At 44.3% G+C, this 16,014-nt stretch overlaps 1 long non-coding RNA gene across 1 annotated transcript in view; it reads left to right on the forward strand.

The window, feature by feature from the left end:
• LOC119970462 overlaps positions 1-12,553 on the forward strand; it is a 45,391-nt gene extending 32,838 nt beyond the window's left edge. The window contains exons 3-5 of the long non-coding RNA XR_005461622.1: positions 2,196-2,312; positions 3,871-3,953; positions 10,289-12,553. This is a non-coding gene — a long non-coding RNA (uncharacterized LOC119970462). The remainder of the gene's footprint in view (positions 1-2,195; positions 2,313-3,870; positions 3,954-10,288) is intronic.
• Positions 12,554-16,014: the final 3,461 nt, after the last annotated feature.

The following is a 16,014-nucleotide window of genomic DNA, read 5'->3' on the forward strand; positions in this document are numbered from 1 at the left end:
AGTATTCTCCTCGACAAAATTGTCTTTCTCCAGTGTAAACACTGACAAAAAATATCCATTTAACGCTTCCCCTATCTCCTCTGATTCCACACAGAACCTTCCACTACTATCCTTGATTGGCCCTAATCTTACTCTAGTCATTCTTTTGTTCCTGATATACCTATAGAAAGCCTTAGGGTTTTCCTTGATCCTATCCGCCAATTACTTTTCGTGTCCTCTCGCTCTTCTTAACTCTCCCTTTAGGTCCTTCCTGGCTAACTTGTAACTCTCAAGTGCCCTAACTGAGCCTTCATGTCTCATCCTAACATAAGCCTTCTTCTTCCTCTTGACAAGTGCTTCAACTTCCTTAGTAAACCACGGTTCCCTTGCTCGACCACTTCCTCCCTGCCTGACAGGTACATACTTATCAAGGACACGCAGTAGCTGTTCCTTGAATAAGCTCCACATTTCGATTGTACCCATCCCCTGCAGTTTCCTTCCCCATCCTATACATCCTAAATCTTGCCGAATAGCATCATAATTGCCTTTCCCCCAGCTAGAATTCTTGCCTTGTGGTATATACCTATCCCTGCCCATCGCTAAAGTAAACATAATCGAATTGTGATCACTATCACCCAAGTGCTCACCTACATCTAAATCTAACACCTGGCCGGGTTCATTACCCAGTACCAAATACAATGTGGCGTCGCCCCTTGTTGGCCTGTCTACATACTGTTTCAGAAAACCCTCCTGCACACACTGCACAAAAACTGACCCATCTATAGTACTCGAACTATAGTATTTCCAGTCAACACTTGGAAAGTTAAAGTCCCCCATAACAACTACCCTGTTACTCTCGCTCCTGTCGAGAATCATCTTTGCAATCCTTTCCTCTACATCTCTGGAACTATTTGGAGGTCTATAGACAACTCCCAACAGGGTGATCTCTGAATGTTCCTGATGGTGGGGGAGTCCAGAACTAGCTTTTAGGACTGAGGTGAGGAGAAATTTCTTCACCCAAAGAATGCTGACTCTGTGGAATTCACTAACACTAAAAGTAGTTAAGGCGAAAATATTGTGTAATTTCAAGAAGAAATTAGATGTAGTTCTTGGGGTTAAAAGGATCAAGGGAAATTGGGGGAAGGTGGGATCAGGGTGTTGAACGTGATGATCAGCCATTAGAATAATGAATGGTGGAGCAGGCTCGAAAGGCCAAATGGCCTCCTCCTGCTTCTATTTTCTGTGTATGTTTCTAGCTTTCTATGTTATCAATTTTGGGTGCAGCATTGAATACATTTTTTAAAATCCAAGAATACATGATGTGAGTGGAGGTCTGTATGGGTAGCATTCTTGTCTCTGAATCAGAAGCTCCGGGTTTGAGAACCGTGCCAGGAATTGATGGTCAAGGAAGATATGTTCATAACACAGCAAACAGGTTGCATATCAACCTGTAAAATCCTTCTGACACACCTATGGCAAGTGGTAAGAGATAGAGAGATTCCTGGCCAGCCATGCTTGATGTAGAGTGGCACCCTCAAGCTATAAGCCTTTGGCAACAGGCTAACGTCCTCTTCCAGTTAAAAACCTTATGATGGGATCAGATGAAAGTCTGCCTTAAGCACCACTGGTTATGACCCCCCTTGGAGGCCAAGGATTGTGCTCCATTCCATTTCCCCCTTGCGCAACTGCGTATGAATTCTCCTGGTAATTGGGGCCGGGGTGTCCCCTTAACATGGGGAAACAACTCCGTATAAAAACCCTGACCTGGGTGCACGTCGGGCAAGGTGGCCCTTCGGAGAGAGGAGTAGCAGTTTTTGTGATTTTGTGTATACCATAATAAACCAGTCATTCATTCTACCCTACCATGTGTTCCTGTTGTCTCTCCCATTTGGGTTCTACACAGTATATGATATTAGTTAGTATGTTTTAAAGTTGGTCTTTCCATGTAAATTACACATGCATAAATTGTGCAATATATAAAGTCATGACATTCAAACATGGAATTATACTTTGATATTCCTATATAAAACCAGATTGGAATAAAAATCACTGCAAATTATATCTAGTAATGCTATTGAATTCACAGAGTTCTGTTGCTGTAACACTTCCTCTTCCACATGGAATGGATTTTATTGCAGCTGTACTGTTCCTCTTTATGTTCTCCTTGTACTGCATGTAACAAAATGCCAACACTCTACATATTTTTACTTCCTTAGTGCTCCCCTGATATCATCCAGGCCTGGGGTAAATTTTAGAATTACATCAGTGAAGTTTGCTGCAGAAAACTGGCTGAACCGCTGTAGCTATATTCTGGAATGAATCCATATGGAACAGTAATGTACCTTTTCTCATCTCAAGATTAACCACTGTACTGAGATAAGTGTTGCATGCTTAATTTTTTCGGTGTATGAACAATTCGGAATATATTTTACTTAAACGGGAAGTTATGTAATTCTTTTGCAGATGCTGCATCTTTTCCGTGCGTTATGTTTGCATGAGGCCAATTGTTTTGGCAACAGCCTTGCAACAAAGTGCAACTGTAGCAAAATATATGTGTAAATGAGTACAGGAGACCCTCATTTTTATAGCTCAATGTGTTTGGTGTGCTATTCCTTTAATGAAGTTTCAAGTACACTTACTAAATTTTGGGTCTACTAAATTCATTCCATTCATGACGCATTCCACAAATTTTGGTTACATATTATGTGAAGACTTGATTTCTTTTTTTATATATTAAGTGGGCGGCATGGTAGCACAGTGATTAGCACTGTTGCTTCACAGCGACAGGGTCCCAGGTTCGATTCCTGGCTTGGGTCACTGTCTGTGTTCAGTCTGCACCTTCTCCCCGTATCTGCGTGGGTTTCCTCCGGGTGCTCCGATTTCCTAGCCACAAGTCCCGAAAGACATGCTGTGAGGTGAATTGGACATTCTGAATTCTCCCTCTGTGTACCCGAACAGGCGCTGGAATGTGGCGACTAGGGGCTTTTCACAGTAACTTCATTGCGGTGTCACAACCTACTTGTGACAATAAAGATTATTATTATTAAGTGGCTTAACAGAGTCACCAAGGTATCTTTGAGGAGGGGTGTTTTATGACTTTGACCTTTTGTTTTTAAAAGTATAAAAATACTTGAAGGCTTTGTACTTGGTGCCAGAATACAAGCACGAGATTTTTTTGTAGTCTAATGTCTGCTCCAACTACCAGCTTAAATATCATGTTGTTATTTATTGACCTATTTCCTCTTGTAAAGGACTGTTTTAGCTAACTGAAGTGCTGGTAACTGAATAAAATATTGGCGAGCAATGCTTTGGTGATAACTCACAAAAATGAAGTGTAAAATGCTTAACACACCACTTGGAACCCCTCACTTGAAACTACAAAACAATGGGTAGATCATGAACAACTTTTTAGATGTTTTCCATTAGCTTGAAACACTGTCCCTTCGTAGAACTCTATTCTTGATTATAATTTCCCATTGCACAACTGTTCCCTACAACTCTGAATGTTCAAACAGACAGTGCAACGTATCAAAGCCGAAACACTGGGTGGGATTTTCCGCTCCTGATACGTGCGGGCATCGTCACGGACAGGATGGGAACGTTTGGCGAACTGTTAAAAGTCAACAGTCTCCAAATTTTCCTATCTCACCCCGACAATGACAGCTGGTTTCAGGGCCCGGAAGTCCCAGCCCAATGTGTCTTGCATCTCTCGTTGTGAGTGTTGTAACAGCCACTTAACATTTGCATGTTATCAAACTATATCCAGTAAATATTTTATACATGTCTGCTCTTCAATCGTGTAAAATAGATTACATTTAAATTCTTGCTATTATTTTGGCATTTACTTAAGAAAACCAATGCAGTTTATATTCTCCCTTTATTCTTTTCAAGGGCTGGCAAAGTTTTGATCTGGTATCACTCATGTCACCTCGAGACTGCTGAAGACCAGCTCCAAGGATGGAAGCGTTTCTTCGGTAAGAAATTTAAATGTGAGGTAAATATGTTGGAGCTATCACCTTTAGGAGGCACCATTGATTTATTCAAAGTGATTTGTTCACATACTGCCAAACAAGGCACGACTCCAAAGTTAACAAACCTTGGCCTAGACACCCATGCAGGGAATCACAGATCTGGGTTTTATTTACTGATCTCCTATTACAGTTCGCGGTAACGTTAGCTTTATTGAACTAATCTAGTTGGCAATAAATTATCTGTTCGGCTGAGACTGCAGTTAACTTAATTCATTTAGCCAAATTCAGAGTCATTAATATTAACAGTGCTTCTTTCTTCTTATTCTTCCTGTTCCGCTGGCTCAGAAATTCAGAAGTCCCCTGAATTCACTCGGATTAATTTCAATAACAACATTGAGGATATTATGGTAACAGCACCATGTATTTGTGTAGTGAGGGTGAATCTCCATGGAGATTCTCTATTTGCCAGCCATGGACTTTGGCGAATGGACCACCAAATTGCCCGACAACACAAAGTCGACATTGCTTATACAATTTTTCCAAGTTCGTCCACCATTATAGCGGACGAACGGGAGAGCACTCATGGAAATTCATCCCCGTTTCTTCAACAAGCCCTTTAAGGACATAAGACGGGGAAAGATTGGTTGCGAAACCGAAAAGGATTAGGACAAGTTACCAATGAATCCCTGTTTTTTATTAACACAATTGTTTTGCAACTGTCCTTTTTCACATGCTTTAGATTCCTCCAAAAACTTGTTCTCTTCTGGGGCCGAGTAGAAGGAATTTACTTTTGCATCTGCTAAATAGCCTTTAGTTGGTTTCATTTTGAGCGAACTTAATGCTAAAATGATTAAAAACTCATTTTGTGCACATGTTTAGAACATGCACAACAATGGTCCCCACTTGTGTGCTTCATGTTCTACGGCACAAAGGGTCACAGCTTGTTCAATGAAACTTTGACTGTTCTATATGTGAAATTTCTGCTGTTGAAGATAAGACTCCTCCAGATAAATCTTTCCTAAACAAACTCATCTTTGTCTCTAATTCTGAAAAATAGAACAGTACTACACTAATAAACTGCACTTCCTCTCCTTCAGGAGAATCAATAATCTCTGACCGTATGGGATTTTAAACCCTTTTTACGATGGAAAAAGTTCAAGAACCAAATGTTTTTGCAGCTGGAAGGAACTGCACAGCACAATGCCTCTTTGGATATCATCCCAGATTTTAGCTTGCCTCTCACAACATCATTTGATTATTCTGAGTCGTAAATTAGCCTCAAACCCAAGTTACCTCTCTTCCATAGACTCCGATCATTATTATTAGACACATTTTCACTGCACTCTTTGTTACTGCTGTTATGCAGGCGTTGTCATGAGATGGTCAGAGGACAGAGGTTGAAAAGGAATGGAACAGTTGGTGTATGAAAGTTTTCAAATGCATTTTTTTGTAAAGCATGAATATTTGGAGATCAGTTCCAGAAAATTGTTTCTCATTTTATATTCTGCTCATTCCTCTCCCTCCAATATATTTCATGACCGTTACTAAATCAACAGTAACCAAAAAAAGGAAAATGTTGTATAATATTGTGTATTGGGAAGGATATGGTAAGGCAGTAAGTGCATCTAGGAAATTCAGATCACAGATCACTTGAAACTGAGTGAAGTTTGAGAAATTTCTGAATATCTCATAAACACACAGATGAAATTCAAGGACAACATTTTCCACATCTCCAGCCCCAAACAATTTTTCTACTGTTCTGGGTCAGACAGACGCGGTTAGCTACTTGGGGAGTCGCTTCTGCAGCATTTTATAGTGGCTGGTTTTGTCCATAGCCCCGTATACAAACTAGCAAAAATTTAAGGAATGCTGTTATTTAGAAGAGAGGCCTTTGCGTAAAGAGTAGAGAATGCACTGCCCGAAAGGACAGTTGAGGCAGATTCAATCTTGACTTTTTGGAGGGAACTGGATAGGCACCAGAATGAAAAAGAAAAATGTAGGGCAGTGGGGAGAGGATGGGTGTCAGTCTAGCTAAATTGCTCTTCCAGGAAGCCAAGATGGACTTGTTGGGTGAAATGGCCTCCTGTGCTATAATCATCTATGATTCTATGCAATGGCTCTATGGGCACAAGCTCTATTAGTGCAGTAAAGGCTTCTTTTTGTAATATTATTTTATTCCATGATACTCCATTGTGCATGTATTCATCTACAGAATCTCTGGTGAAGACTAAGTTGCCTGTAAATAAATGACAACTGCACTGGAAAAATGACTGATGTCAGTGTTTTTTCTCCAGGACAGGAGGATGTTCTACCTCACTGCAAATTTACCTAAATAAAGTGAGGGTGGGGGTGATCAGCAGGGAAGGAAGCAAAAGGCTTAGACCACTCACTTTAATTCTTGACTTGGCGAATCATACTCTAGATGAATAATGGAGATATTCATGCATCGAGTGGCAAACAAGAGCAGAATTACCAGGAAGTCTGGAGTAATTTGCTGTGCAAAATATTGCAAATTTCAAAAATGGCAAATTGGGAAATCCACTTAAGGTTTTGTTCATTTTTCATTTTCTGATATTCAACTCTATCCTGTATACAGCTGCTGTGTCCCATGTTTAAAATTATAAGGAGGAATTAATGCGACAACTCCATCCAGCCTCCTGTCCAGCCTTCCGGTAAAAGTGATGTCAGGGGCAGCGACTTCATTAGTAGTGCATGTTGGCGTTGTTAAAGTGAGAAGTTGGACTTTTAAAATAAAACCATGCTTCCTTTGTGTCCACGGTATTTTCTCCATGTATGAACTTTAATAAGAGGCAGTGAGTTCCAGGAAACTACATGATGTTCTACCAGGGGACGGGGGACACGCCGTGAGTTGGGAGATACATGGGCTATATCTCCCCACAATCAGCATTGGGGAATCTCCCCCACAATCAGCATTGGGGGATCTCCCCACAATCAGCATTGGAGAATCTCCCCCACAATCAGCATTGGGGAATCTCCCCCACAATCAGCATTGGGGAATCTCCCCCACAATCAGCATTGGGGAATCTCCCCCACAATCAGCATTGGGGAATCTCCCCACAATCAGCATTGGGGGATCTCCCCACAATCAGCATTGAGGAATCTCCCCACAATCAGCATTGAGGAATCTCCCCACAATCAGCATTGGGGAATCTACCCCACAATCAGCATTGAGGAATCTCCCCACAATCAGCATTGGGGGATCTCCCCACAATCAGCATTGGGGAATCTCCCCACAATCAGCATTGGGGAATTCCCCCTACAATTAGCATTGGGGAATCTCCCCCACAATCAGCATTGGGGAATCTCCCCCACAATCAGCATTGGGAAACTCCCCACAATCAGCATTGGGAAATCGCCCCCACAATCAGCATTGGGAAATCTCCCCCACAATCAGCATTGGGGAATCTCCCCACAATCAGCATTGGGAAACTCCCCACAATCAGCATTGGGAAATCGCCCCCACAATCAGCATTGGGAAACTCCTCCACAATCAGCATTGGGGGATCTCCCCCACAATCAGCATTGGGGAATCTCCCCCACAATCAGCATTGGGAAACTCCCCACAATCAGCATTGGGAAATCGCCCCCACAATCAGCATTGTGCAAACTCCACATGGAAAGTGACCCGGGGGCCGTAATCGAACACGGGTCCTCAGCGCCGTGAGGCAGCAGTGCTAACCACTACCCTACCGTGCTGCCTGATATTAAGGCTTGATATTGAGTCCGGTTTTTTTATTATTTTAGGGCCCTATCCTATTTTGAGGCGCTAAGCTGCAGGTTAATTAACTTGAGCCTAAATCCTGCACTACGTCCTGAGTAATCAGTAATACACCACCACATTTGAGTTATTCGGTCAGCTGCAGAAATTCATGGGCTTGATTCTTCAATTTTAAGGTTATGTCCGGAGGAAGTGTCTGGTTTTACGATGGAAAAATCGGCGAGGCCCCAGCACCGATCCTCCGACCAGTGAGGGGCTAGCAGCCATGTCACTTAAAACGCATGGCCTTCCCATTTTAAACTCCTGGAGAATTGCTGGGTCTGTGGCCGCGCATGCGCACGGCGACGACCTGCAGCGGTTGCGCCGTGCAACATAGTCGCGGTCGCGCACGGACCCGTCCTGCCAGATAGTGCCCCCGGGCCACCCCCCACCAGTCTTCCCAGCCTTTGCCGAAGTCCCCCCCCCCCCCCCCCAGCCAGCAGCAGAGCTGGACACAGTCCGCAGCCGCCACGCCGGGTTCACGAAAACTGAGAGCACACATCTCCCGCTCTGTCGGGAACTCAGCCCATGGGGGGGGCGGAGCATCAGAGAAGGACCTTCAGGTTACGTCCTGAGGCCGTCCCAACGACATGTGGCATACTTCTCGATGACGCCGTTTTGGAGGGGGCAGGGCATCCGAAAACAGCCCCCGATTCGATTTGTAAACAGGGATTCTTCGCCCGATCGCCGATTTATGACATCGGCGCTGGGTAACAGAATCCCGCCCAACATTTTTTTTCAGGACCACTGCTGCTTTTGGTAGATTGAGCTTATGTTGACAGATTTGAGTGCTACATGTTTTGAGCAATTAAAAATGGAAGCAGACTTTCTGTACTGTTCATGGAGAATATTCTTTTGCCGTGACCATTGGGCCTCGCCATGCCCGACTCGGTGACACGGCGAGTCCAGCCTCGCGAGATTTACAAGGATCGGGACGCCTTGCGAGTTTTAACGTGATCTCGTGGGATGTTGCGATCTGGATCTCGCCCTCAATGGATGGGATCCAGATTTGCATATTTAATTGTGTAGATAAGCTCACTTTAATATGTTTGTGGCGTAGTCGCCCAAGACCCAGGATCGAACGCCCGTGCCCTGGAAACCTCACCGTGGCACCGTTTAGCACTAATCTACACAAACGTGGACCAGGTGTAATGGCACCTGGGGGGGGGGGGACTCCCAGGAGATCGAAGGCCCTTGGTAGCCGGGCGCTGGATAGGGTGCTACCCTGGCACTCCCAATGTCACCCTGGTACTTTGCCACTGCCATCCAATCACCTGGCTTTCCTCGCTGAGGCCAGAAAAAAAGAGTGCAATTTAATAGCGGGATCATTCTCGACACTGCAGATGGTGAGAAACGCCCCGCTAAACGTGCCCAAAACAGGACTCTGTTTTGTCCCATTAAATCGCGCTCTTTGTTGTTTTGATAAAGGTCAGTCCAGTACTGAGGCAGGACCAAATACTGATTGGAGGGATCCAAAATGGAATTGTGTTCAAGATGGGCATGGATTTGGGACAAGGTGACAATGACAACACTTTGAAGTTTGGAGAAGAAAGGGAGGTTAGAAACAGAGTTATAGTAAAGGACAGGGCACAAGGGTGGGTATGTTGAGGAGAGGGTGATGACAGCAGACAATCAGCAATATCAGCTAATATGGGGTCGAGGAAGAGAGGTTGGATGGTTTGTAGTTTGGTTTGAATGAGATTGAGGGAGCAGGAGACGAATCTCACGAACAAGATGAGCTTGGAGAGAACAGCAGGAGATCAAGCAGAATCTAGAGAAAGACATATATTAGGGCAGCGTGGCATGAAGGGGAGGTTAGGCCCAGTGGGCTAGAGAAAGGGAGGGAAGCGACAGAGACACTGAATGGATGGTCTCGATCTTTGTGACAAAAAGGCCCGGAGCTCTTCAGCCCAGGAGCAACTTATTGTTAGAGGTGAGGGTGGAGGTGGCAGCGGAAAGTGATTTCAGAAGACAATTTGTAGCCAAGCCAGAATTATCTTTGCATTCCTGGATTATCTTTGAATCATAAGCAGTTTTGGTGTTGCAAAGCAGGGTCCAATAATGCTTATATGATCCATCCAGATCTGGCGATGGACGGCTAAACCAATTGTCTGCTTAAGACGTTCAAACCTGTATACCTTTGACTTAAGGGAGTGTAACAAGAGGTTTGGCACCAGAATGACTAGGGTGAGAAAAAGTAGTGGTGTTAATGAGGAATTTTAAGAGGGGATAAATTCAAAGACTGCATTTTAAAATTTGAAAGGTGGGATGTTTCATGGGGTAGAAGTCATATTCATCGAAAAATCTATTGTTGATGTAATTTATTTTAACAAAATGTCTAGAACTGGCAGTGATTAATTATTGGATGATTTGTGCACTTTCTATATTGTGATAAATGTGAAAGTAAGTATTCATCTTTAATTAATACTACAATTTACATTCATTCCTGATATGTAATTTCTTTGTATAATTTTTAATGCTCTTGCTTAAAAATCCGATTAAAGAACAATACTGAACATAAATGGTTTGAGTTTAATTTAATGTTGTGTTTTCATCACAGGAAATGCTTCATGTCTCCCACCAGGAAAAAATACTGTCTTCAAGAAGGGGAACAAGAAGAGCGAGGTCCTGGAGCTGACTCCTTCAATGGAGGCAGATTCATGTTTTGCCAAAAGAAAATGGAGTCACTCTATATTCAATCATTATTCTTCCATGTGTATTGACTTGGTGTATGGGTTTTGATGAGATGGCACAGTTTCAGAGTTTGTGTTTTTTTTTAATTTTTAGATAAAACAAATTGAAGGGACTCTGAACCTGGCTGATTTGTACCATGGACAATATTACCACAAACCGACAAGTATCAATTTTACAAAACTGGAAACACTAAAATACACACACTGTGAACAACAATGTTTACAACCAATACAGGTGGGCCTTCAGGCCTCTTCGTACCATGCACCACATCGTCTTCCATTATTCCATTGGAAGTGTACAACCAAAGCGTTTCCTCTTTTACATGTGACTTTCTCATTGCTAACAAATAGAATACAAAGGCTGAGAGTCCCTTACATTTTATTTTAATGTATTAAGCTTGTTAGTTCATATTGTACGTCTGAAATCTTCAATTGCCTATGTAACCTCATATTTTAGCCATGTAAATGTTATGTATAGAAATACTGTATTAGTATGTAATGCATTGTTTCCTTGTGGTAAGTGATTGAAGTGCTGCCACGGGATATGAGACACTGATGAATGGTGCTATTTTGGATTTTAAACATGCTCCTTGGCAAGGTAGCTCTGATGGATTTTATTTTTATTTTCCTTGTTCTGAGAGGGCAATGATGCTTTTCTGATTGCTTTCATTTTTTGGACTGGATTGACTTGTTTCTGAATGTGTGGTGGCTTTCCTATTGAACCTTTTAGGCTGGGAGCAGTAACCTGTTGACTAAAGAGTTGAGTTGCAGTAAACTGGGTGCATGAAAGTGCTGGAGAGATAAAGGGACAATTGCAGCATTGCAGCGCTACCTTTTTAAATTACTTTTTCCCTTTAGGTACTTCTTTCGTGGTTTTCAGAAATCTTTTAAAAATACATTTTTAACTACTCAGCTGCAGGTTGAGACAGGGATTTTATTGTTTTGAATTACCTCCTGAATGGATAAAACACGAGCTGTGACTAGAAAGTAGGCTTGAAAGTGTTTCACGTGTTTCAATAATTTAAAAACTAGGTGATTGAAAGTAACATGGTGTTTGGGGAAAATTGTTAGGGTTATATCCATAGAATATAAGTGTTCTGAGAAAGAAGTACTTGCCAATAGAAGACCCTTTCTTTGACAGCAAACGGATAGCAGAAAAATGCATTGCCAAAAGTGGGATATGCAGAACCCAATTCTCTCATTTTACTTGAGAGTCAGTTCCATTTTTGCTGCATTTCAATACATTAGAGCCAGCATTTTTTTTTTCAGATTTATTAGTTCCAAGAGAAGCTCTCTCCAAGTCAATAGAATGTAATTCATTGTGCCAACTGCCTTTTTAAAAAAAAATTACATTGGCCTACACCAATCTCTGGTAAGCTTTTCCTTTTGTAGTAGTGAATGACATGTAAGAAGAAATCAGTTGACATCTTCACAGTCTTTGCACTAATTCCGACCATGGAACATTTGCCAACCTGCAAGAAAATACTTCAGAGCTGAACAGTGCACTTGACTGGTTAGCTCATGGTGGAAGCAAAGGTAGTGTGGTGTCACATAGAGAATAGGAGCAGGCCATTCGGCCCTTTGAACCTGCTCCGCCAATTGTTTTTATTTTCCCAAAGAAGCTATCCTTCATTTTTGCTGAAGAACAAAAGGTCTAAATACTCATTTCAAACAGAGGGAAAAAGTGGGGAGAAAAGGATGTTTGCTATTTTGTGTTTGCTCCCTTTTAAACAAAATCATATAATACCACCTAATATGAGGTGCTGCTGTGTTTGATATGGTCTGAAAGCCCACCTTAAGAAATATTTTAATGTCTTTGTAGCTCTTCCTTCTGTGCAGGCCTTCCTGCCTGTTCTAAACTATTCCAGTTTCTGTCTGTTAAATGCTGATGCATGTATTTATTATTTACTGTGTTTAAATTTATGTTTGATTAGAATTTAGTTGTATAACTGGCTAAGTAGTACATTAGTGGCACTTTGCAAATGTAAACAGATTGCTTTATGATAAAAATACATGTTTTTATTGAAAAGGTGACCTTCAACTGTTTTACTGTTATACCCCATATACTCAATGTAACAACTATTTTGTGCTTATTTTAGTGGGAATTCTTCAATAAATATTCAAAGTCAAAATTATGAGTGTATTTTGGAAAGTGTCTTTATTTTGTCGTGGCACATGGGTATCGCTGACCAGGCCAGCATTTATTGGCCGTCCCTAATTGCTCGGCCACTTCAGAGGGTATTTAATTGCAGTGGGTCTGGCGTCACATGTAGGTCAGACCAGGTAAGGATGGCAGATTTGCTTCCCTAAAAGATAAGCCCAGATGGGTTTTTGGACAATTGTTTCATAATCACCATTACTGAGACTAAAGGGCTCGACATAACTGAATAGGAACAAAGTCCCATAGCGAGCAAGTTTAGCTGCGTGCTTCCCGGCGCTTGCCGAGCCGAGGAACTAGGCTATATAACGGGTTGTATAAGAGGTCTCCGCGGGCAACATGCGGCCAAGGCTGCACATAGCCCCATTTTGTACACTGGGGTGCTCAGCTCGCTGGAACTCCCCAGTATAGTAAAAGATCTTGGCCTCCAAAGTGATCCCAGACCCCAGCCCGAATGCACCATCCAACACCCAAGCAGGGCACTCCCACCCCATAGTAGACACAAAAAATGCCAGGTTGGCAGTGCCAATTTGGAACTGCCTATGCTCGCTGACAGTGCCACCTGGGTATCTTGACAGTACCACCCAGCTGGCTCTGCCAAGGTGCTCGGGTGGTACTGCTAAAGTACCCAGGTGGCAGCAGCAGGACACCACCCTGCCCAAAGGGCATGCAGCTGAAGGCCTCCGATCCACTGGGAGACCCCCACGAGAACTGTTCCGTTTGGTCCTGTTTGTGGGGACCAGTGTTGCCCTAGGTGAAGGGGATGAATCCCAAAGCCTCAGGTACCTCAGGAATCTGTACATTGGAGGGAGACTAGCTGTTGGATCTCACGAGGCGAGCTAAGTAGATCCTGGGAGCAGGGTCTCCCAGCTTTTATCTGCCATGCTTTTCCGACGCAGCATGGCCGTTGGATCGCGCCAATTCCAGATTTGTTAACTGAATTTAAATTTGACTTCCTGTGAAGGGAATGTGCTGAGTAGTCGCACATCAGGTTGCTCTCCTCCAGAACACAATAAAATAGGCACTGCTGACTGAATTAAGCCTGAAAATTCGGACTTTTTCAACTCCTGAACAAAAAAGGAGCAATATGCAAGCAAACAGTAGCTCATAAGGCTGCAGGGAAGTCAGAAGCGGTGGAAAAGGGCAGAAGCAGCGAGCGAGTTGGCGGATCCACGAGGCGAGGAGTCCCCAGCCACACCAGAGAGAGGGAGACCGACGACCCAGACGACAGGCTCCCCCCTCCCTCCCCCCACCGCCATCTGGAGAGGGATGGAAGACATTCCTAACCAAATCGCTGATTGCGATGAAGGAAGAGATCAAAGTGGAGATTCAAGTGGCGGAGACGCTGGTCGCCATGCAGACGACGCTCGATAGGATGGGGAAGAAGCTGGAAACTCAGAGAAGAACAATACAAGAGCTCGAAAAGGCATTGACCAACCAGAGTGACAGGATCGTTTCCCTAGAAGCAGAGATAAAAAGGTTGGTGATGACCCAATGGAGCCTGAAGGGAAAGGTCAAGGACCTAGAGGTCCAGGTGACAGAATATTTGAATAGACGGCCTGGCAAAGGGGATCAGGGACAGAGATCTGACTGACTCCATGGCCCAGATGCTGGGCAACTTGGTTGGAAGGGACAGCATCCCCAAACCACCGGAGATCGACTGGGCCCACAGGTCACTCCGACCGATGCCTAAGGCGGGGGAGCAGTCGAGGTCGATAGCGATAATCGCCAACTTGCACGGGTACCAGCATCAGGAGCGGATCCTGCGTTGGGCTTGGCAGACCAAAGCGAGCTGTTGGGAAGGACACAGAATAAGGTTGTATCTGGACATGAGGCAGACCTGGCAAAGGACGAACAGAGTTTAACCACATGAAGTCGGCCCTATACAAGAACAATGTAAAATTTGGGAAGTTATTCCCAGCCAGGCTCTGGGTGACCCTCCAAAATAAAGAACACTATTTCACCACCCGGCGGAGTTCGTGTGTGTACAAAGAGGGGCTTGGGGGGGAGCAGGGAAGGGCAGAAAGGGGGATAGAGGGGGGATTGGAACCTGGGGGAACATTAATATAAGGAAAGGAAGGGTTTTAGACTGGCTTTGGCAGGTCACTTTCGGGTGATGGAACAAGTTGGCACCGTAAGCAGCCACTTTGGAGGGTCCCAAAACTAAGGGAAACCCCAGAGTGTAGGGGTGCATCCACCGGGATATGGCTGGTTGAACCCACAGGAAGAAGGGGCAGAAACCCCCCACCAGGATAGTCACCTGGAAAGTTCGGCGACCAATGACCCAGTGAAGAGATCCAGAGTCTTAGCCCACCTGAAAAGCCAACATAGTCTTCCTCCAAGAGACACCTGTGGATAAGGAAGGGCTGGGTGGAACAGACCTACCATTCCTGATACGGGACGAGAGCTTGGGGGGGGGGGGGGGGGGTAGTGATTCTGATAAGCAAGAAGATGGTGTTCATGGTGAAGAAACAATTACGGACCAAGGGGGACGGTACATCATGGTCAGTGGTGTCCTATACAGGGCACCGGTAGTCCTAGGAATGACATGGAGTTTGTTCAAAAGAGGGCAGAAATCCCCAACTTGAATACTCACCAACTGATCATGGGGGGGCTGCTTTAACAGTGTGCAGGACCCACTGACTGACAGATCACACCCCAGAACAGAAAGAACGACAGGCATGGCTGGGGAACAAGGAACGTCCATGGAGCAGATGGGGTAATTGGACCCATTCCAGTTCCTGCACCCAGGTGAGAAGGAATTCTCGTTCTTACCAGTACATAAGGTCTACACCCACATCGACTTCTTTGTGGTGAGGAAATAGGTGTTTCAAGAAATAGTCAGAGTGGGATACTCAGCGATCGTAATCTTCGCCCACGCTTCACGTTACATGGATGTGAAGTTAGAGACGGGCCATGCTGAATGCCTTACCTGGGGGTTAGACACGGCCCTGTTGGCCGACAAGGAGTTCTGCCAGAAAACATCACAAGCCATAGGGAGCACGTTACTAACAACCAGAATGGGGAAGTCTCACTTTCCGGGAGGCACTGAAAGCTGTGATTAGGGGAGAAATTATAGCCTACAAGGCATGTAGGGATAGATAAGAGAGGGCAGCCAGACAGCAATTGATCAACTCCATCATGGAGGTCGACTGGTGATACTCCGAGGCCTCAACCATAGCGTTTCTGGCGAAGAGGAAAAAGCTACAAATGGACTTTAACCAGCTATCCGTGAGGAAGACAGTGCACCAACTCCGCCAGGTACAGGGGACCTGAACACGGAGACAAGGCTAGCCGCCTGCTAGCTCACCAGCCGAGAAAGCCATCAGGGAAATAGCACAGGTTAAGGACAGCAGAGGCAGACAGGTAGCCGAACCAAAAAAGGTCAACAAAGCTTTCAAGGCCTTCTACCGGGGATTGTACACATCTGAGCCC

This window comes from Scyliorhinus canicula, chromosome 8, assembly GCF_902713615.1.
Source record: "Scyliorhinus canicula chromosome 8, sScyCan1.1, whole genome shotgun sequence".
NCBI lineage: Eukaryota > Metazoa > Chordata > Chondrichthyes > Carcharhiniformes > Scyliorhinidae > Scyliorhinus > Scyliorhinus canicula.